The sequence below is a fragment of the Capra hircus genome, chromosome 24, assembly GCF_001704415.2.
Source record: "Capra hircus breed San Clemente chromosome 24, ASM170441v1, whole genome shotgun sequence".
NCBI lineage: Eukaryota > Metazoa > Chordata > Mammalia > Artiodactyla > Bovidae > Capra > Capra hircus.
Genome location: NC_030831.1, coordinates 15,286,965 through 15,309,071, shown reverse-complemented (window position 1 = coordinate 15,309,071; position 22,107 = coordinate 15,286,965).

Sequence of the window (22,107 nt, the reverse complement as noted above, 5' to 3'; positions counted from 1 at the left end):
TTGTAAACAACTGATGATTATAACTTCTATGGTGTCCTCCAACCTCAAAGAGAATGAAATTGAACCTTACTTTCAGCCCTAAATTAATTTAAATTGGAATAGGAACAATTCTCACACATCTCTGAATACATATACAGTCACAAGTAATAAACTGAGACTGAAAACTGTGTAAGGAGGTAAACAGTCAGGGCTGTAAAAATGGCTTCATATTATTTAGAGGACAGTTTGAAAGTTCCTTCATTTTGGTTATACTAGTAAGTAATGCTGTTACAACTGAAAGTCAGGCCATTCTGATTCCAAAAGCTTTCCAGTGCAAGATGAAATGTCAACAAATTTTAATAAAACACACAAAAAGGAAGAGGGGCAATTTTTTAGTATTTTACAAAATAAATAAATAAATATGAACTAGCCTGCTCTATTTGTCTACAATACTCATTCTTTTTTAAAGTCTTGTCATTATTCTCACTGTTTCAATTTTCATTTAGACTCCTTTGTACACCCTCACAATACACTTCAACCCAAAGCTCAAAGTTAATTTTGATTATTAACTCTCCTCTTGTTTAATTAACATGTATAGGATGATGCCTACTATAGGATATTTACTAGTCAACATAGCCAGTAAATTTTAATTTTACAGTAGGTGCTTATGATTACATGAGTGAGAATTGGATTCTTTTATCACATTTTGTTTTTCTTATCCCATACAGTTTTTAAAGTCTACATTTCATGCCAGCTAACATAGAGTTATACCCACTGTGAGCATCCAAGGAATCTATGAACACCAATAAAGATTAGATGAATAGGCACAAAGCTATTGAAAAGGCCAATCCATATTCATCACACATTTTTGTTTTAGTTCTTGCTTTGGTTGATGTTCAAAAATAAAAGGATAAACAAAACAAACAAAAAAGCCAGGAAAATAAAAGCTTTCTTAATATTTTCAACTTTTTCAAGAATAACTTGCTTTGCTTCCCTATAGTTTGAAAATAAGTCATTTTGTGAGATTGATCCAAAGCTGGGATAAAGAATATGTTCTGAAAATCTCTTTTAGAAAGATTTATAATATTAACCTCAGGCTATTTTACTTTCCGTCGATCTTTATGAAAACAGCCAAGAGATTCATTTGTTTTCCAAACAGTGAAAGTTAACTTTTGTCAACCATGATTGAACAAATGACTCTGGATCAAAGTGATTCAGTTGTGAAATGCCTGGAGTCCTGCCAGGCCCCTGGAATAGAGACTCAAAAAGCAGTCACTTTGGACCTGAGGTGCCCATTGCAGCAAGGGGCTAAATAATCGTACTCAATTTCTCTCAGAACACCATTATGAACCATCGCAAACCCAGGATTAATAGAAACCAGTTTAGTGACTACTTGTTGACACATAGCCAGCATGACTGGTCAGAAACTAAAGGTTCTATCAAACCATTCAGTCTTCCCTTTTATTATCATTTTCCTTAAAGGAACTAATTAATTAGGTGATAATTTCAGTAAAATACTCAAGTTCTTTATTATCCTTTATTCTCTTAAAGGTGCCAGGGATTTATCTAAGGCTTTGAATTAGCATGACAGACACACTGTTTAGCTTAAATAAAGGAGGCTAGGATCTAATACCTATTACCCCAGCTGTAAGCCTTCTTCAAGCCCAAATTATATATATGATATTTCTATTACCAAAGACCTTCTTCTGCCAAGACTAAACACCTATCCAGGCATTCTTCTTTCCTTAAACAAGTTTGTCATTATTGTCGTTCACTTGCTTAGTTGTGTCCAACTATTTGCGACCCCATGGACTGCAGCATGTCTGGTCTCACTGTACATCACCATCACCTGGAGCATGCTCAAACTCATGTCTATCAAGTTGGTGATGCCAACCAACCATCTTCTTTTTTGTTGTCCTCTTCTCCTCCTACCATCAATCTTACCCAGCATCAGGGTCTTTTCTAATGAGTCAGATCTTCCTATCTGGTGGCCAAAGTATTGGAGCTTCTGCTTCAGCATCAGTCCTTCCAATGAATATTCAGGATTGATTTCCTTTAGAATTGACTGGTTTGATCTTGCAGTCTAAGGGACTCTCAAGAATCTTCTCCAATACCACAATTCAAAAACATCAGTTCTTTGGGGATCAGTCTTCTTTACAGTCCAACTCTTCCATCTATTCATGACTACTGGAAAAATCATAACTTTGACTATATGGACCTTTGTTGGCAAAGTAATGTCTCTGCTTTCAAATATGCTGTCTATGTTGGTCAAAGCTTTTCTTTCAAGCAACAAGCATCTGTTAATTTCATGGCTGCAGTCACCATCTGCAGTGATTTTGGAGCCCAAGGAAATAAAGTCTTTCACTGTTTCCATTGTTTCCTCATCTATTTGGACTCGATACCATGATCTTAGCTTTTCGAAAGCTGAGTTTTAAGGTAGCTTTTCCACTCTCTTCTTTCACTTTCATCAAGAGGCTCTTTAGTTCTTCTTTGCTTTCTGCCATAAGGGTGGTGTCATCTACATATCTGAGATTATTGATATTTCTCCCAGCAATCTTGATTTTCGTTTGTGCTTCATCCAGCCCAGTATTTCACATGATATACTCTGCATATAAGGTAAATGAGCAGGGTGACAAAATACAGCTTTGACATACTCTATTCCCAATTTTGGACCAGTCCATTGTTCCATGTGCAGTCCTAACTGTTGTTTCTTGACCTACATACAGGTTCCTAAGGAAGCAGTTAAGGTGGTCTGGTATTGCCAGCTCTTAATGAATTTTCCACAGTTTGTTGTGATCAACATAGTCAAAGGCTTTGGAGTCATCAATAAAACAGAAGTACATGTTTTTCTGGAATTCTGTTGCTTTTTCTATGATCCAACCAATGTTTGCAATTTGATCTCTGGTTCCTCTTCCTTACTTAAATCTAGCTTGCACATCTGGAAGTTCACAGTTCATGGACTGTTGAAGCCTCACTTGGAGAATTTTGAGCATTACTTTGCTAGTGTGTGACATGAGTGCAATTCTCTGGTAGTTTAAAGATTCTTTGGCATTGTGTTTCTTTAGGATTGGAATGAAAACTAACCTTTTCCAGTCCTGTGGCCACTACTGAGTTTTCCAAATTTGCTAGCATATTGTGTGCAGCACTTTGACAGTATCATCTTTCAGAATTTGAAATAGTTCAGCTAGAATTCCATCACCTCCACCAGCTTTGTTCATAGTAATGCTTCCTAAGGCCCACTTGACTGCACACTCCAGGATGTCTGGCTCTAAGTGAGTGATCACACCATCATGGTTATCTGGGTCACTAAGTTCTTTTGTGTATATTTCTGTGTTCTTCCACCTCTTAATATCTTCTACCTCTGTTAGATTCATGCTGTATCTGTCCTTTGTTGTGACCATTTTTCCATGAAATGTTCCCTTGGTATCTCTAATTTTCTTGAAGAAAACTATAGTCTTTCCCATTCTATTGTTTTCTTCTATTTCTTTGCACTGATCACTTAGGAAGTCTTTCCCATCTCTCCTTGTTATTTTTTGGAACTGTGCATTCAGATGGGTAAATCTTTCCTTTTCTCCTTTGCTTTTCACTTCTTTCCTTTTCATAGTTATTTGTAAGGCATTCTCAGGCAACCGTTTTGACTTTTTGCATTTCTTTTTCTTGGGGATGGTTTTGATCACTGCCTCCTGTACAATGTTATGAATCACCATCCATAGTCTTCAGGCACTCTGTCTATTGGATCTAATCCCTTGGATCTATTTTTCACTTCTACTGTGTAATTTCCCTATTTTCTTCAATTTAATTCTGAATTTGGCAAAAAAGAGCTCATGATCTGAGCCACAGTCAGTTCTCAGTCTTGTTTTCGCTGACTGTATGGAGTTTCTCCATCTTTGGCTGCAAGGAATATAATCAATCCGATTTTATTATTGACTGTCTGGTGATGTCCATGTATAGTCTTCTCTTGTGTTGTTAGAAGAGGTTGTTTGCTATGATCAGTGTGTTCTCTTGGTAAAACTCTGTTAGCTTTTGCCCTGCTTCATTTTCTACTTCAAAGCCAAACTTGCCTGTCACTTCAGGTATCTCTTGACTTCCTACATTTGCATTCAAGCCCCCTATGATGAAAAAGACATCTTATTTAAGGTTTATTTAGTGTGCTTAAATTAAAAAAAAAAAAAGACCATTAATGGTCCACTATTATATAGAGAATCTGCTTTCTCCCAAAATTGGTTCTAAACCTCGTCCTCTTCATCCACACCCCAACCACCATCACCCGTCAGTGCACACATCCATATACACATGTATACACACAAACTACATTCTGGTTCCACTCAAGCAGCCTATCCAAAACTGCTTATAAATCTGAAGTTTTTTTCCCTATCAGGATTCTAACTTCATTTGACTTTTTTTGTTATGGTGTCTGTAGAAATTGGCCCCAAGTCTATCTGATATGACAGTGATGAAATTATTATCTCAAGATGTGGTCTATCAATCTTCTTAATGCATTGTGTATTAACACCTGGCTCCAGGAGTTTCACAATCTGGTTTTGGCATTTGTCTCTGGGTGCCCTGAGTATATATTTCTTTGCATACATCATATCTGTTTTTATTGCGCATTTTTGATTATGGGCTTCCAGAGGACAGGTAGCTTGCCTGCTTATCTTGTCTGCAAAATGTCCTTCATATATTAGTACTTAGTAAGACTTTTCTCCTGATGATGATTAATATATTCATCTCTTAACATTTTCCAAATACATTAATTATTTCTGAATGGACCCAGAAAGGAAAGAAAATTCCATCATTGACATTTAAGAGATAAGGAAAGTGAGGTTCTGTGTATTTAGGTGAACAATCCAAAAATGTATATAAATAAATAGACAAAATTAAAGAAAATGCACTTCTTCCAGTTCCTAAATTTTCCAACTCAATGCAACAATTTAATGAGCCTTTAGACATAGTATTTTGCTAGGTGCTGTGGACAGAATGAGAAAATATGTTCCAATCTCCTACATCAAGGAAGAAAAAGTAAGAAACTACCATACACAGATAAATAACAATTAGACAGAAATTTATTTTAATTTAAGGTAAACTTACCTCATGACTCAGATGGTAAAGAATCTGCCTGCAATGGAGGAGACCCAGGTTTGATGCCTGGGTTAGAGAAGATTCATTGGAGAAGGAAATGACTACCCACTACCGTATTCTTGCCTGGAGAATTCCATGGGGTTTCAAAGAGTCAGATACAGCTGAGCAACTTAGAATTTCAATTTCACTTCCTTTAAACAATATTATTCTGTCAATCAATAGTACTAAGATATGAGGGATGCAAATAGAAATGCTAATAGAAACACTTGTTTGCTTGGAAGTACTTAAAATGTGACAAAAGTGGTAGGAAACCTGGATTTTTTTTTTTTTTCAGTTTGTAATAGAACTTCTTAAATGCTAAAGAGGACACATAAAAGGACTCTGTTTAATAAGATATAGACTTCTAAAAAGGCTTTGGAGAAAAGGGGACAATTGTGGACTTTGTGACATTATTCTGGTGGCATACTACAGAACAGATTGGAAAAGGAAGAGAGATAAAGAGAAGTCATTGGGGCAGAGGTGTCAAGTCTAGAGTAGGAAGATGACTTAAGAAGCTAGTGTAAGGTCAAGGTGAGAATAATGGTGGCTTAAATTGTAAAAGCAGTAATGGGATTAAAGAAAAGTGAATTATTGGACATATAATTCAGAGATAAATAAATGTGAAGAGAGAGGACGAAAAGAACCAAAAATCACCAAAGATTTCTTGCAGGAAATAATGAATAGCCAAGTTAATTGTGCTTCATAAGGTTGAGAAGAAGGTAGAAACGTGGGAAAGGTCTGGAATGAAGTCAGACTTAAGTTTGGTTTTGAATGATGACTAAGGGTAGATGTGTGGAACATTTTATGATTTTCCTCAGGAATTTCCTTGGCACCACGAGTAAAATTTGCTCTTTCCTATTTTTACTGAACTTGTCTTCTGATTACTTGAAGAGGCTTACTGATTACCTTCAAATCTGACTCGGTTTCTTAAATGTGCATCTAAGAAATAAATTTAATTTATTGATGACTTGATATAGAACACCTTCCAAGATAATAATTAGAAGTTTTTTACCTTCTCCTATATTCAAAAATTTTCTAAAATTTGGTATTTTTTTTTGTGAGGCTTCTCATAAGTAACAGATAAAAAATATATTTCTGATATTTTTTAAATGCTTAATAGGTGTTAGACAATGTTCCAAGCTCTTTAGCAATGTTAAGTTTTTTTCATTCTCACAATATAGCTCATTGAAATAGGGAGCATTAATAATCCAAGTTGGAAAATGAAAAGGCCAATTAACTTTCCTAAGATTTCACAGGTAGTATGTTTCAACAGGTGAAAGGTTTTTTATGCTATTTTTCTAGCAACTCCACAGGCTAAATAAGAAAAATCCTTTTATCATCACAATCAGGTCTTGTTTCTGATAATTATAAATCATTTCTCTCTAAACACGGACTTTAGTAAGAGATTATTGATATGGGAGTACTTCCACAAAATATGTGGGAAGTTGAATGTCCATTCTTTGAAATGATTAAGAATCAGAAAATTCTGAAAGAACATCAAGCAAGAATTGAAACCAAAAGCCAACCAACCAACCAACAAAAAAACAGGACAATTGTTTAATTGGAATATGTTGGTAAGAAATCATCAACTAAGGATCCTTCAGACATGAATTGTCTCAAGTCCTTCTCTAATCTTTTCATGATTTTTTCCAGATTTCAAATTATCTGTGAAGGTGACTAAAACTTAGTCACTGACCTATTCTTTTATTAAATGGCATATTAAGAAAAGTAAAGCTAATAAAATTATACGCAATGGAGAATACAAATCAGGAGAAATTTTTAAAAATCCATGAAACAATATTAAAATAAAAATATGGTGTGTAGAATACAGCTAAAACATTGCTAAGACATTTATAATGTATCGCTAAATTTATAAATCAGTGCTTAAATCTGTAATATAAGCTCTTACACTGATATTTAAAAAAAAAAAACATTGTGAACTCAGAGTAAGCAGAAGGAAACAAAATAATAAAAAACACAAATCAATGACATTAAAAACAGAAAAGCAGTATAGAAAATAAATAAAATAAAAAGGCTCATTCTTTGAAATGATCAATAAAACTGAAAAAATTCTAGCAAGACTAGCAAAAGAGTCAGCACAAATTATCTAGATCATGAATTAAATAATTGTCATCTCTAAATTTAAAAATACATATAAGAAGCCCCAGCTAGTGCAACAAGGCAAGAAAAGCAAATAAAAGCATATAGATTGCAAAGGAAGAAATAAACTACAGTATTTATAATTGGCATTATGGTTTATATGGAATATCCCAAATTATTTTTAAAAATCAATATCAACTCTAGAACTAGTAAATGAATACTGAGCATTAGGTTAACATAGAAAAATGAACTGTATTTCTATAAACTAGAATTGAAAATTGGGAGATAAAAATAAAATAAAATTCAACTTTACTTAAAATAGAACACATAAATAAATTTAACAAAATTTAATCAGTTGCTGCTATAATAAGTACTTATGATTAAAACTAAAAAAACTCTGAAGAAAGAAGTCAAATAGAAATGTATTTTGATATCATTAGAAAACTAAACCATACATATGGAAATTCTTGACAAATTAATATATGTTTATTGTAGTTCTTATCAAAATATCAGCAAAAATGTGGGCTTCCCTGGTGGCTCAGATGGTAAAGGATCCACATATAATTCTGGAGACCAGGGTTCAATCCCTGGATTGGGAAGATCCACTGGAGGAAGGCATGGCAACCCAAAAAAAGTTGGAAAAAAAAAAAAAGTGAAAGAATAACTATCAGGTTTTCAAGTCTTACAATATAACTACAATATTTAAGACAGGGTGATATTAGTGGAGATATGACAAAGTTCTATGAAATAGAAAACAAAATATTTTCAATAAATGGAACCTAGAAAATCAGACATCCACAAGCAAAAATAGATTAAAAAATAAATAAAAATAAATTAAATTTGAACCTAAACCTCACATCTTATACAAAATTTAACTCAGAATGGATAATAAAGTTATATCAAAATGCAAAACAATAAACAAGAAAGAAAAAAAAAAAGGCAGGATCTAGAGCTAAAGAGTTCTTAGATACTACATAAAAATTGTGAGCCATAAGATATAATAAATGCAATAAATTAGACTTCATAAAAATTAAAAACTTTGCAAAAATTTCTTTAAGGAAATAAAAAGTCCAGCTTCAGAATGGGAGAAATGTTCTCAGACTTTATAACTGACAAATGACACGTATCTAGATTATAAATACTTTGGCATGTTCATGTCAAACATTTGTTTATTATATGACCTAGCAATTGCACTCCTGGACATTTAGCACAGATAAATGAAAGCTTATATCTACATATAAACCTACACATGAATGTAACTGCTTCATCTGTAATAGCCAAAATTGGAAATGACTCAAATGTCATTCAATTAAACAAACTGCTACATACATATCATGGAATAAGACTCAGCAATAAAAAAGGAACAGCTGATATATACAACAAATTGAATACGCTTAAAAATAATGTTGAATACAATGAAACAAAAAGGACAAGCTCAAAAGGTTACATAATGTATGATTCCACTTATATAAATTATACAGATGATAAAATTATGGAAATGGAGAATAGATTATTGGTTACAAAAGGTTAAGGATATTGGAACAGTGAGATGAGACTATTGACTACAAAAGTATAACACAAGGGAGATCTTTGTGGTAAAGAAATAGTTGTGTGTCTTAATAGTGCTCATGATTACTATATGTTACTACATATGATGAAATTTCATAGAAATGCATACACTCAAATTAGTTCATGTACAAATGGTAAAATCTGAATAAGTTCTGTGTATTATAAAGTATCAATTTCCTTTTTTTTTTTTTTTTTTAGTATTGTGCTCTAGACGTGTAAGTGCTTGGAGAAGGAAATGGCAACCCACTCCAATGTACTTGCTTGGAAAATCTCATGGACAGAGGAGCCTGGCAGGCTACAGTCAATGGGGATGGAAACAACTTGGACACACTGAGACTAAAAAAAGAATAGACATGTAAGATGTTACCACTGAGTAACAAGTACCTTTGTGTTCTATTTTTGAAAGTCCTGTGAATCTGCAATTATTTGTTTGTTTTCTAGCACAGGAAAGAACAGCCAGTGAAATATTAAGTGAATGTGGCAAGAGCAGATATTCTTATATTTTCTCTAATCTTAGATGAAATCAAAGATTTTTTTTACCATTAATTATAAATTCATCTGTCTTTTTTCATAAGTGTCTTTCAACTGTTGAGGATGTTCCTTTTTATTTCTAGTAATTTGAGAGTTTTAATCATGAATGGATACTAGATTTTTCTCAAATGTCCTTCATGCATCTACTGTAATTGAGCTGTATTTATTAATATAGTGTATCACATTAATTTTCAGATATTAAGTCAGTCTTACATTTCGGGTATAAATCACATTTGCCCCATGGTATATAGTCTATTTTATATGTTTGTTACATTTTATTGAACTCTTCCGTGTTTAAATTTATTAGGAATATTTATCAGTTGTTTGCTTTTAAAGTCTTTATAAGCCTTTTTTTGGGGTAATACTGCCTTTTTAGAATGTGTTGAAAAATCTATGTTTCTCTATCTTCTGGAAGAATTTGTGAGTAATTAATATCATTCCTTCTTTAATATTTGGCAGAATTTATTATGCATTTGGGTCTGGGCTTTTCTCTGTGGGAAAATGTTTAATTTCCAATTATATTTTTGTTGTTATTAGTTCTTTCAGTTTTCTATTTCTTTTTGAGTCAATTTTATAATGTGTCTCTAGGCAATTATCTTTTTACCCAAACTGTCTTATTTGTTGACATAAAGTTGTTAATATTCTTTCCTTGTAACACTTTTAATTTCTGTAAGATCCTTAGTGATGCTCCCTTTTTCATTACTAAGATCTATAATTTGCTTCTTTTCCCCTTTTCTTGCTTATGCTAACAAAAAAAAAAATTGTTAGTTTTTTTCTTTATAAAGAACCAGTTTGTGACTTCACAAAATTTCTTTTGCTTTTTCTGTTTTCTAGTTCATTAATTTCTTTTCTAACATTTATCTTTTCCATCCTTTTTCCCCTGGGTTTATTTCATCCTTTTTCTGACTTAATAAGATGAAAACTTTAGAATTGATATTTTTTTAAATTATTAACATGTATATTTTAAAACTTTTTTTCTAATAACTGATTTGAAAGCATCTCAGAAATTATATGGCACCCCACTCCAGTACTCTTGCCTGGAAAATCCCATGGATGGAGGAGCCTGGTAGGCTGCAGTCCATAGGGTCGCTAAGTCGGACATGATAGAGCAACTTCACTTTTTTCACTTTCATGCATTGGAGAAGGAAATGGCAACCCACTCCGGTGTTCTTGCCTGGAGAATCGCAGGGATGGGGGAGCCTGTTGAGCTGCCGTCTATGGGGTCGCACAGACTCGGACATGACTGAAGTGACTTAGCAGCAGCAGCAGCAGCAGCAGCAGCAGCAGAAATTATAACATAATTTGATCTTAAATGCATTCAGTTTCAAATATTTTCTAATTTATTTTGTGATGTTTTTTATTTGACCCATTAGCTACATAGGGATGCTTTATTTTCCAAATGTTCAGGAAATTTTCAATTTGTTTCCATTATTGATTTCTAATGTGATTAATTTAGATAGTAGAACTTACTTTACATGATTTCAGTTCAAATATTGGTTGAGACTGGTTATGGCCTAAGACATGGAGATTATAATGCGTGTTTTGCTCTTGGTGATGGAGTATTTTATAGATAAGAGATAGGTCTAATTGATAATATTATTCAAATATTTATGTTTTTGCTAATGTTCTTTATTTTTGTTCTATCAATTGTTAAAAAACATATTGAATTCTCCAAGTACTTTTATTTAATGGTCTATTTTGCTTTTTAATTCTGTATGTTTTTCCTCTGTATATTTAGAGACTTTTTAATTATGTCCATTTTTGATGGTTATAGTTTCCTTATGAAAGAATACTTTCTTTCTTATGAATATCCTTCTTTGTCATAATAATGTTTAAATCTTTATCTCAAAAAAGTCCTTAATACTGCTCTTGGCATTTAGTAGATATTCTATAGTTAATAGATACACATATTTATATATTTACTTAATAATTATCAATCACTTACTTCTAGTCAATCACTTACTTCTAGTCAAGAACTAGTCTAGGCACAAAAGTATTTGCTAATATTCAATACCTGTCTTATTACTGATATTTTATGCCTTTATGTACAGATGATGTTCTATGTAAATTTATTTACCATGGTGCAAAGCTCCATACCATTGTATAGTAAGTTATTTGTTTGGTTTTTCTCACTTGTTTCTATTAATGAATAATGATATGTCAGAAACTATGACTTGATTAACTAATATCTAATGTCTCAGAAACCTTTATTTTATTACATATGAGCTCTAGTAAAATAACACATTTTCTAGCTAAGTGTGGCCATATGACAAAATTTTGGCTAATGAGTTGTAATCAGAAGTTGTGGGACTCAAGTCTAAGTTAGTATCTTAAAAGGATACTTTCTATTTTATGCCTGGAATATGAATATGATTGTCATCTTGTGAATCTGCAAATGCAAAAATAGTGGATGCCAAAAATGTGAGGCATAAATGTACAAGAAACTTTCTTGGTGGCTTTGTGTTAAGGTCTAACTTCAGATTTTCTATTTTGGTCTCTGTATCATTTGCCACGTACAATTTATAACTGAATCAAATGATGCCTATGATGTTGCTGATGCTGAACAAACTCCTGTCCAGGCCTACAAAACTGACACTCAGTACAAAATAAGTGAAATATATGATATCCCAAATGTCTCAGTTTCTGGAGTTATCCCAACCAGTGGTCCATTTATTTTTCTCCCAAATACTCACTCTCTTGTTAATGGGACCAGAACAGATTCTGACATAGCTGTGGAAAACCTGTACACTTTTTGTCATTTAAAGGCTGTGAACTTGGAGGCCCAGAAGAGAGTGATTAAGAATAGTGGCCTTATACAGGGTTGCCAGAGGAGGTCACCTTTTTCAAGGCATTATTCATGTAATGCAAATTTATAAAGAAACATAGTCACTTAAAAATTTTCCTTGATATGCTGACCTTCAGTCTTTGTGATAGCAATTTTCCCTGAATATTTGTTACTGCCAATGCACTGCATTTCAACAGTGATTTTTGTGACCTTAAAACAGCCTTTACTGTCCTGGAACCGCTGGCTACTCAGCAGATACTCAGCCTGTCCTCATCTCTAGCTCCAATGATGCCACATTTGCACATTCAGCTAGCTCCTGCTGGCTAAGAATACAACCAGGTTAATTTCTCAATAAAGGTCTCAAACAGAACTAATTCTTTAAATCTATTTGAACTCTTCTTTAGCTGCTAATTGAACTCTGTGTGCATGAAGGCCAAAGGTATGCAGTGAAGTATGATCTCCTCACAATAGCATACAAAATCAGCCCTTTACCACAGTCACTGCTTAAGGTACAGAGCAAGTAACTATTTCAATGCCTTGGAATCTGGTGCATTTGCGTGATCTGTCCTCTGTTATCTTCACAATTGTCCTCTAAACCGAATCCCCCCCAAACGGGAACATCCGAATAAAAGTTAACTACTCAGCACCATACTACTCAGCAGGATTACCTGCTACTACCTAACCCTAAAAGTTAATTATCTTGGCAGATAAAACATTTGATTAGTTCTAACGGAAGCTGAGGATTGCTGTTGATGTTTCTTACTTCCAGTTCTTGCATGGCAATAAGACATGAGGATTAATTTATCAAAGAGAGTACATCTATCAAGCTTGAGTGAAACAGAGAAAGAAAATTCATGTTGCACAAAATGAGCTGTTAATTTCTCTTTTCACTGACAATGTGTTCTAAAACTTCAGAGCAGCTGAAATGAGAACAATGGATGTTCCCAACCTGTGCTCCATTTAACTTCTGCAACTTGACAAGGTCAAACAGCAAAAAAGAGAGAATACCTCTCTCTCTCAGAAGCTTATATTGTCGTAAAACTAGGAGACTGAGGGACTATCTAAAAGACACATTTAATTTCTTTAAAGAAACTCCTGTTTTTAACCAGAATTTTTTTTTTTTAACCAAAGATTTTATTGGCAAAGATTTGGGTGCCATTTTCTTATTATTTCAACTGTGAAATTCACAGGATTTATATATGGTTCATTGTTACTACCATGTGTGTTGGGGTGGGAGAAACTGAGTATGGATACTTGAGTTTGAAAAGATATGTGCTGTATCTGTTGCCTAAATCCTCACTGATGAAAAATGAATCCCAAATGATTTTCTGTGCATTTGGGTCTACTGCCTCTAACAGAGAATTTTAAAGCTCTCTCTCACTTTTTTTTTTTTTTTTTTTTGCAATTAACAATGTGAGCCAGAGAGCTTTACTACTCAGTATGCTTCCCCCACCCATACCACCAGAATGGCAGGATCCTTTGGGATATAGGCTTCATTTCTTCTCCCTTGATGAATATACCAACTCCCCTCTGATCTGCTCAGGTAACTTGGATCTCAATTAGCACAGATTTGTGGCATTCTGCTTTTAGGAGATGGGAGGGGGAAGAACTGGAAATGTGAGCTAATATTCGCCAAGAGCATCTTGCTAGGTTTGCAGGCCCAGAACTATCACCCATCTATAAATTAGAATTTATATTTCACCATAGTACATATGAGGCTTCCCTGATGGCTCAAATTGTAACAAATCTGCCTGCAATGCAGGAGACCTAGGTTTGATTCCTGGCTCAGGAAGATCCCCTGGGAAAGGGAATGGCAACCCATTCTAGTATTCTTTCCTGGGGAATTTTTTGGACAAGGGAGCCTGGCAAGCTACAGTCCAAAGAGTTTGGGATTGCAAAGAGTTGGACAAGACTAATACTTTAAACAATTTTTGTAGTACATACAGTGGTTTCCCTGGTGGCTCAGCTGGTAAAGAACACCCCTACCCCCCACCCCCAACCCCCACACCAATGCAGGAGATGCAGGTTCAATCCCTAGGTGAAAAGACACCCTGGAGAAGTAAATGGCAATCCACTCCAGTATTCTTGCCTGGAAAATCCCATCGACACAGAAGCCTGGTGGGCTACAGTCCAGAGTTAAAGAGAGTCAGACATGACTAAGCGACTAAACATAGTACATATGGCGTTAGACTCAGAAACTGAGACTAGTGATTTGTTTATAAACATGTAATCATTGCTTAAGATTGGAAATCTATACTTTTTGCAAAACTTATTATTTTAGTTTTAAGATCAAAGGACAAAATTAACCTTATCTCTTGACTTAATAATGATTTTTTTTTTAAACATAGCTTTCTCTTCAGTAAAGTAAATGCATTTCATGGGAATGCAGTGGTATCATCTTCAGGCCTGTATTCTGGTGTACTTAGTGGAACACAAAAGTTAAGAGGGAAATGTGAATTAATTGATAAGATGAATTTTCTGTGATTTACTTTTCTGAAACTCTACAATTATTTGAAGATATATACCGTATTTTGACCCTCCCTTTTTTCTCTAAAAGTAAAATGTAAGAATACTGCTTTTCTTCCTTATCTACTTCTGTGTTTTAGGTAAGAGGAAAGGCCTACAGTTTTCCATCTTCCTTTTTCTTCATAGATAGGCTTTTCCATGTTGTAATCCCATTTGGCTGAAAGCATAGGCTAACCTCTCTGCTTCAAGTCCCAGAACAAACTTCTCTCTATTCACCTTTTTGGGTTCATTTGAAATGCATGAATTTGCCTCTCCTTGAGTTCACTGTATCTGAGGACACATCTATCAATCATAATCTGTACATGCTGAACAACACAAGTGTTTAGGTAACCCTCTTCTACTTAAGGGGCAAAGAGCAGGGACTATATATGACCTATCATTGTATCTCCATGGCTAGAACATTCCTGACACAGAACATGGTTTCAAAAACGTTTGTGAAGTGACTGAGTATAGACCTTCTATTAATATCTATTTGCCTTTCCAAAGCTAATCACTTGATTGCAAAAATTAATTTCAGAAAACATATTTTATTATTTAAGAAAAATATTTGTCCTAATTTTAATCTTAAATAACATATAGTTCTATACCATAATATAGGCAAGAGATTACTCATTAATAAAATTATCTGACCAAACTCTCCAGTTTGGAGATTCTGTCCAAAGGATTCTCCAGGCAAGAATGCCAAAGAGGAAGAGAGTTGCCATTTCCTCATCCAAGGGATCTTCCCCACCCAGGGATCGAACCTAATTCTCTGTCTCTTATATCTCCTGTACTGGAAGGCAGGTTCTTTACCACTAGAGCCACCTGGGAAGCCCAATAAAGGTAAGAGATTACCCACTATAAAATTCTGTTACCAAACTCTGATTAATACATTTGATAATTTTTTGCCCATGGTGGATATTGGTTATTGTTCAGTACTTTTACTTTTGATATTTATAATATTTAATTTAAATCTAGAATATTGTGAAATATTGAACAAGTTATCCTAAATTTTATATCAAACTGTAAATATATGTTTAGAAACAATTATCATCCAGGATTAACAATTTGGGATTAAATTAAACTGGAAATATATTGAAAAGTTAAACTACCATTTTCAAAGAAATATATTTATTTTTCTTTCTCTTTTTTTCAAGAAATTGCTTTTGTCTCTATGTGAACTATTTAGAATGAAGATGAGATCTTCCACTGCAAAATCTTGTCTATCAACATGTGATACAGGGATTGCTTAGTTAATCTCTTAATACTTCCTGTTTAATGAAACTTCCTATCCTTGATTGTCATGTCCTAAATAATGATCTAAAAATTAAAACAAGGGTAAAATGATTGACACAAGAGTGTGGCAGACCACAGTCCATAGGGGTGGTAAAGAATTGCACACGACTAAGTGACTAACACTTTCATTTTGTAAATATATATATACGTTAGATATATATTCTATGTTTATAGTTATATATCGCTTATATAAATACAGAACTTGGCACAAAAGTAAATATAGAGTGATAAAGGAATGAGTTGTTTCTGAGAAGATATTGATTAAAGAATTGCTGTTCAAAGTAGAAATTCAAATTCAAGGGTTAATAGAGTCTAGAAGTAACCTGAAATGTGTTTAGAAAAGCAAGAATGGTAGCAGAAATCTAAGAGAAGAAAAGAGAATTCTTTGGAGATACTAAACATGGAAGCTCTAAAGTTTAAATTATATTCATAGCCCAATTCTTCTTTATGTATATGTTCTCATTCCACTTTTGATAAATAATGACTCTAGTACCTCAGAAAATTTATGAAATTATTACATTTTACTGTACCTGTAAATTTGTTACATTATTATAGTCCATGAACTAATTAATACATCAGCATTCATTGGCTTAATGTTTGTCACTTACTATGTAATTTTTTCTGAGGTAATTTCCTCATCTAGTAATACGTATCTCTGTCGGTTAAGTTTCAGTCAGAGAAGAACTACTATAAGTGATATAGAATAAAAGATTTATTATAGGAATGTAAACTTGCACAATTTGGGATCAGTTTATAAGTTCAGTATAACACTGTTATCTGTGCCTGTGGTTCTGGGGCTTGATGTCATCAATTGGGAAAGTGAAAGTGAAAGTCACTCAGTAGAGTCCCACTCTTTGCAACCCCATGAACTATACAGTCCATGGATCTCCAGGCCAAAATATTAAAGTGGGTAGCCATTCCCTTATCCAAGGGATTTACCCTACCCAAGGATCGAACTCTGGTCTCCCACATTACAGGGGGATTCTTCATCAGCTGAGGCACCAGGGAAGCCCAAGAATACTGGAGTGAGTAGTCTATCCTTTCTCTAGCAGATCTTCCTGACCCAGGAATTAAAACTGGGTCTCCTGCATGGCAGGCTGATTTTTACCAGCTGAGCCACTAAGGAAGGCCCAGCAATTGGGAAGGAAAGATATAAAATGAGTAAGGGCAGAACAAGCAGTTAGAACTGGACATAGAATAAAAGGCTGGTTCAAAATTGGGGAAGGATTACATCAATGTTGTATATTTTCATCTTGCTTATTTAACTTATACGCAGAGTACATCATGTGAAATGCCAGGCTGGATGAAGCACAAGCTGGAATCAAGATTGCCAGGAGAAATATCAATTATTTCAAATACTAAGCTATTAAATATTTCCAATCCTAAACAATGATGCTGTTAAAGTGCTCCACTTAATATGGCAGAAAATTTGGAAAACTGAGAAGTGACCACAGGACTGGAAAAGGTCAGTTTTCATTCCAGTTACAAAGTAGGGCAATGCTAAAGAATGTTCAAACTACCGTACAATTGCACTCATTTCACTTGCTAGCAAAGTAATGCTCAAAATTCTGTAAACCAGGCTTCAACAGTATGTGAACTGAGAAATTCCAGATGTTCAAGCTGCATTTAGAAAAGACAGAGGAACCAGAGTTCAAATTGTCAATATCTGGGATCATAGAAAAAGCAAGAGAATTCCAGAAAAACATCTACCTCTGCTTCAGTGACTGTGCTAAAGCCTTTGACTGTGTGGATCACAATAAACTGTGGAAAATTCTTCAAGAGATGGCAATACCAGACCACCTTACCTGCCTCATGAGAAACCTGTATGTAGGTTAAGTGGAAACAGTCAAAACTGTACATGAAACAAAGGACTGGTTCAAAATTGGGAATAGAGTATATCAAGGCTGTGTTGTCACTCTCCTTATTTAACTTATATGCAGAGTATATCATGCAAAATGCTGGGCTAGATGAAGCACAAACTGGAATTATGATTTCTGGGAGAAATATCAATAACGTCAGATATGCAGATGATAGCACCCTTATGGTAGAAAGTGAAGAATAACTGAAGAGCCTCTTGATGAAGGTGAAAGAGGAGATGAAGGTGAGTAAGGAGAGTGAAAAAAAAAAAAAACTGGCTTACAATGCAACGTTCAGAAAATTAAGATCGTGGCATCCAGGCTCATTACTTCATGGCAAATAGATGGGGAAAAAATGGAAACAGTGACATACTTTCTTTTCTTGGGCTCAAAATCACTACAGATGGTGGCTGAAGCTATGATATTAAAAGATGTTTGCTCCTTGGGAGAAAAGCTATTACAAACCCAAACAGCATATTAAAAAACAGAGACATTACTTTACTGACAAAGTTCCATATAGTCAAAGCTGTGGTTTTTCCAGTAGTCATGTGTGGATGTGAGAGTTGGACCATAAACAAAGCTAAGGGCTGAAATGTTGATGCTTTTGAACTGTGGGTTGGAGAAGATTCTTGTGAGTCCCTTGGACTGCAAGGAGATCAAACCAACCAATCCTAAAAGAAATCAATCCTGAATATTCATTGGAAGGACTGATGCTGAACTGATGCTCCAGTACTTTGGTCACTTGATGTGAAGAACCGATTCATTGGAACAGACTCTGATACTGTGAAAGACAGAAGGTAAGAGCAAAAGGAATGACAGAGGATGAGATGATTGAATGACATCATCCACTAATAGATGTGAGCTTGGGCAAACTCCATCATGTGGTGAAGGACAGGGAAGCCTCGTGTGCTGCTGTCTGTGATGCGGCAGTCAGACACGACCTAGTGACTGAAAAACAACAAGGATAAACTGGGGATACAGAATATAATGGATCCCCTGTTGACGTCTCACCACCACTTCCAAGCCTCCAACATTTATGATGCAGGGTATGTACAAGAGAAGCTGATACTCTTTTTCATGGACTTAAATATGCACCAGATCTAGGAATTAGAATGTTGAAGTAGAATCTGGTAGTAGTTAAAGGAGCTGCAGGGCTGGCTGATGCTCCATGCCCATGAAATGAGCCAGCAGATTAGTATCATTTGTAAGTTGAAGCAGTACTAGAGCCGTGTATAAACCATATTAATGTTAAAGGAATAGGGCCAGTGCTTCTCTTCTAACTTAACTCTAATGCAAACACTCTTGGATCTCACACTGACCAGAATTGCATAGAGAAGGAAAAGCCAAGAAATACAGACGACAATGACAATGCAAATCCATCACAACATCCTGCGTTCTCAGAGTGCTATGTTGATGAAACAAAAATTCAAGTAAAATTATTTTCAAAGGTTAAACCATAAAAGTGGTAAAATGTAGTATTATTTCCACAAAATTTCTTTACAAAAATTGTTTCATCTGTGTATTTATGACTAGCACTGCACTGTAGCCCAGACAGAAAAGAAGCTGCCTGCAATGCAGCAGACCCAGGTTCAATCCCTGGGTTGGGAAGATTCTCTGGAGAAGGCAATGCAACCCACTCCAATATTCTTGTCTGGAGAATCCCATGCACGGAGGTGCCAATGGGTTACAGTCTGTGGGGTCAGAAAGAATCAGACACGACTCAATGATTAACACTACTACACTACTACTAGTAGTTCTAATTAGCCACAAAAATAAATAGTAGATCCCTGTGTACTGTGATTTAATAGGAATCACTAAGCCTAAAGAATCTAAAATTTCCAAATAATTGTCAGCTACAAAAGGACACAAGCAACTGTTTGGTCTATTCAGCATACCCTGATGACATTTAGTGCAGAGCCTGATCCCATATCAAGAAAGAAAGAAGGAAGGAAAGAAAGAGAGAAAGAAAGAAAGGCAAGAAAGAAGAATCAAGATGATGGAATAGGAGGCCCTGCACAAATATATCAAAACTGCAACTATGTATACAACAACTCTCACTGAAACCAATCTGAAGATCAATTAGCAGAATGGCTTTTCTACAGTAGCTGTAAAGAAAGAACCACATGGTGTTTGGTAGGAGGGGAGGAGAAGCAATCTAGTCATGACCCACATCCCTAGTGGCTGACATAGAAAAATAAGATGATATCACAGCCTCAGGGATCATCTTTATGGAGTGAGGGATGCAAGTTCCATATTAGGCATTCTAGCCCTAGGATCCATTATAAGGAAGATAAGCCTCCTTAACTGGTTTAAAAGCCAGTGGAGCTTACCAAAGCCCTGTAAGGAACTGAGTATCCATTCTTAAAGAGCACATACATAGATTTTTATTCTCAATCCCAGTTCAAAATCAACAGATTGAAAAATGCTTGATGTTCTGGCTCACCTTCCAGTACTTCCCCAAAGCACCCCTAGTCCATATGAAGCACACGCTTTAGCACTGCTCCTTGCTAAGGGTGAGACTGCCATTCCCAGTGTGTAAACATACACACACCAGAAAAAAAGCAGAGCCAGCTCAGAAGTGAAGCTCCAACCTTCAGGACCCAATCCCATTTATAACCAAGATGGAGAAACCATCTTCACCAATGCACATGCAAACATGGGAAAAGAAGAGCCAACTCAGAACTGTAGCTCCATGCCCTCAGGTCCTGGCCATGTCTCATCCAAAGCAGAGACTTCCATCACACTAAGAAAAATCCAAACTCCCTCAAGACTCCTATTTGACCTCCTCAGACTCTGGCCCCAGCCTCTAATAGAATAGCAGCCATCATTGAGCCTGGGAGGAGTCTAAGCTTGCACACAGCTCTGGTTCTAGTTGCTCTGATGTTAGTTCCATCTCCCTTCAAGGCAATGGCTGCCAGTATAATCCAGGAAAAGCAGCAGCCTTCACTCACTTCTCACTTCAGATCCAGCTCTTCCATCAGAACCCCTATGAATACACAGATTATATAGGGACGCTCCCTCCATGAAAAACCACTTCTCCATGACTGAAATAAGTAGCAGTTTCACCAAATTTAATAGATAGAAAGTCAAAAAGACAGAGGAATACATTTCACATGAAAGATGATGAAACCACAAAATAAAACCCTAATGAAACAAAGATAATTTACCTGATAAAATGTTCAAAATAGTAACAATAAAAATGGCCACTGAACACAGAAAAAGAATAGAACACAGTGAAAACTTTAGTAAAGAATGAGAAGGTGTATCAAAAAGAATTAATCATAACTGAAGAAAATGATAACTGAGATCAAAAGCGCACTAGAATGAATTAACAGCTGATTCAGTGATACAGAAGAATGCATAAGTGACATGGAAGACTGACTATTGAGAATCACACAGTAGAAATGGTAGAAAGTGAAAAAAAAAAAAAAAAAGTAAAATGAGGATACTTTAAGGTACTTCTGAAGCAATATCAGGTGTACTAACATTCATGTTATCAGGGTGCCAGAAAGAGAAAAGAAACAGGCAGAAAAATGTTTGATAAAATTATAGTTGATCCTTAACCTGAAAAAGGAACAGATATCCAGGTTCAGGATGAAAAGAGAGTCCCAAACAAAATATACCCTAAGAGATTCACACTAAGACTCATCATAATTAAAATAGCAAAAGTTAAAGATAGAGAATTTTAAAGACAGGGAGAGAAGAACAAAGACACACAACGGAATCACAAACGGAAGTACAATATAAGCTTATTTTTCAGGAGAGATTATACAAGCCTAAAGGGAGAAGGCAATGGCACCCTACTCCAGTACTCCTGCCTAGAAAATTCCATGAAGGAGGAGCCTGGTAGGCTGCAGTCCATGGGGTCACTAAGAGTCAGACACGACTGAGCGACTTCACTTTCACTTTTCACTTTCATGTATTGGAGAAGGAAATGTCAACCCACTCCAGTGTTCTTGCTTGGAGAATCTCAGGGACGGGGGAGCCCGATGGGCTGCCGTCTATGGGGTCGCACAGAGTCGGACACAACTGAAGCGACTTAGCAGTAGCAGCAGTAAAGGGAGTAGCATGATATATTTAAAGTGCTATAAGCTATCAGACTCCCCTGATAGCTCAGTTGGTAAAGAATCCACCTGCAATGCAGGAGACACCAGTTCGATTCCTGGGTTGGGAAGATCTGCTGGAGAAGGGATAGGCTACCCACTCCAGTTTTCTTGGGCTTCCCTTGTGGCTCAGCTGGTAAAGAATCTGCCCACAATGTGGGAGACCTGGGGTCAACCACTGAATTGGGAATACCCCTGGAGAAGAGAAAGGCTATTGACTCCAGTATTCTGGCCTAGAGAATTCCATGGACTGTATAATCCATGG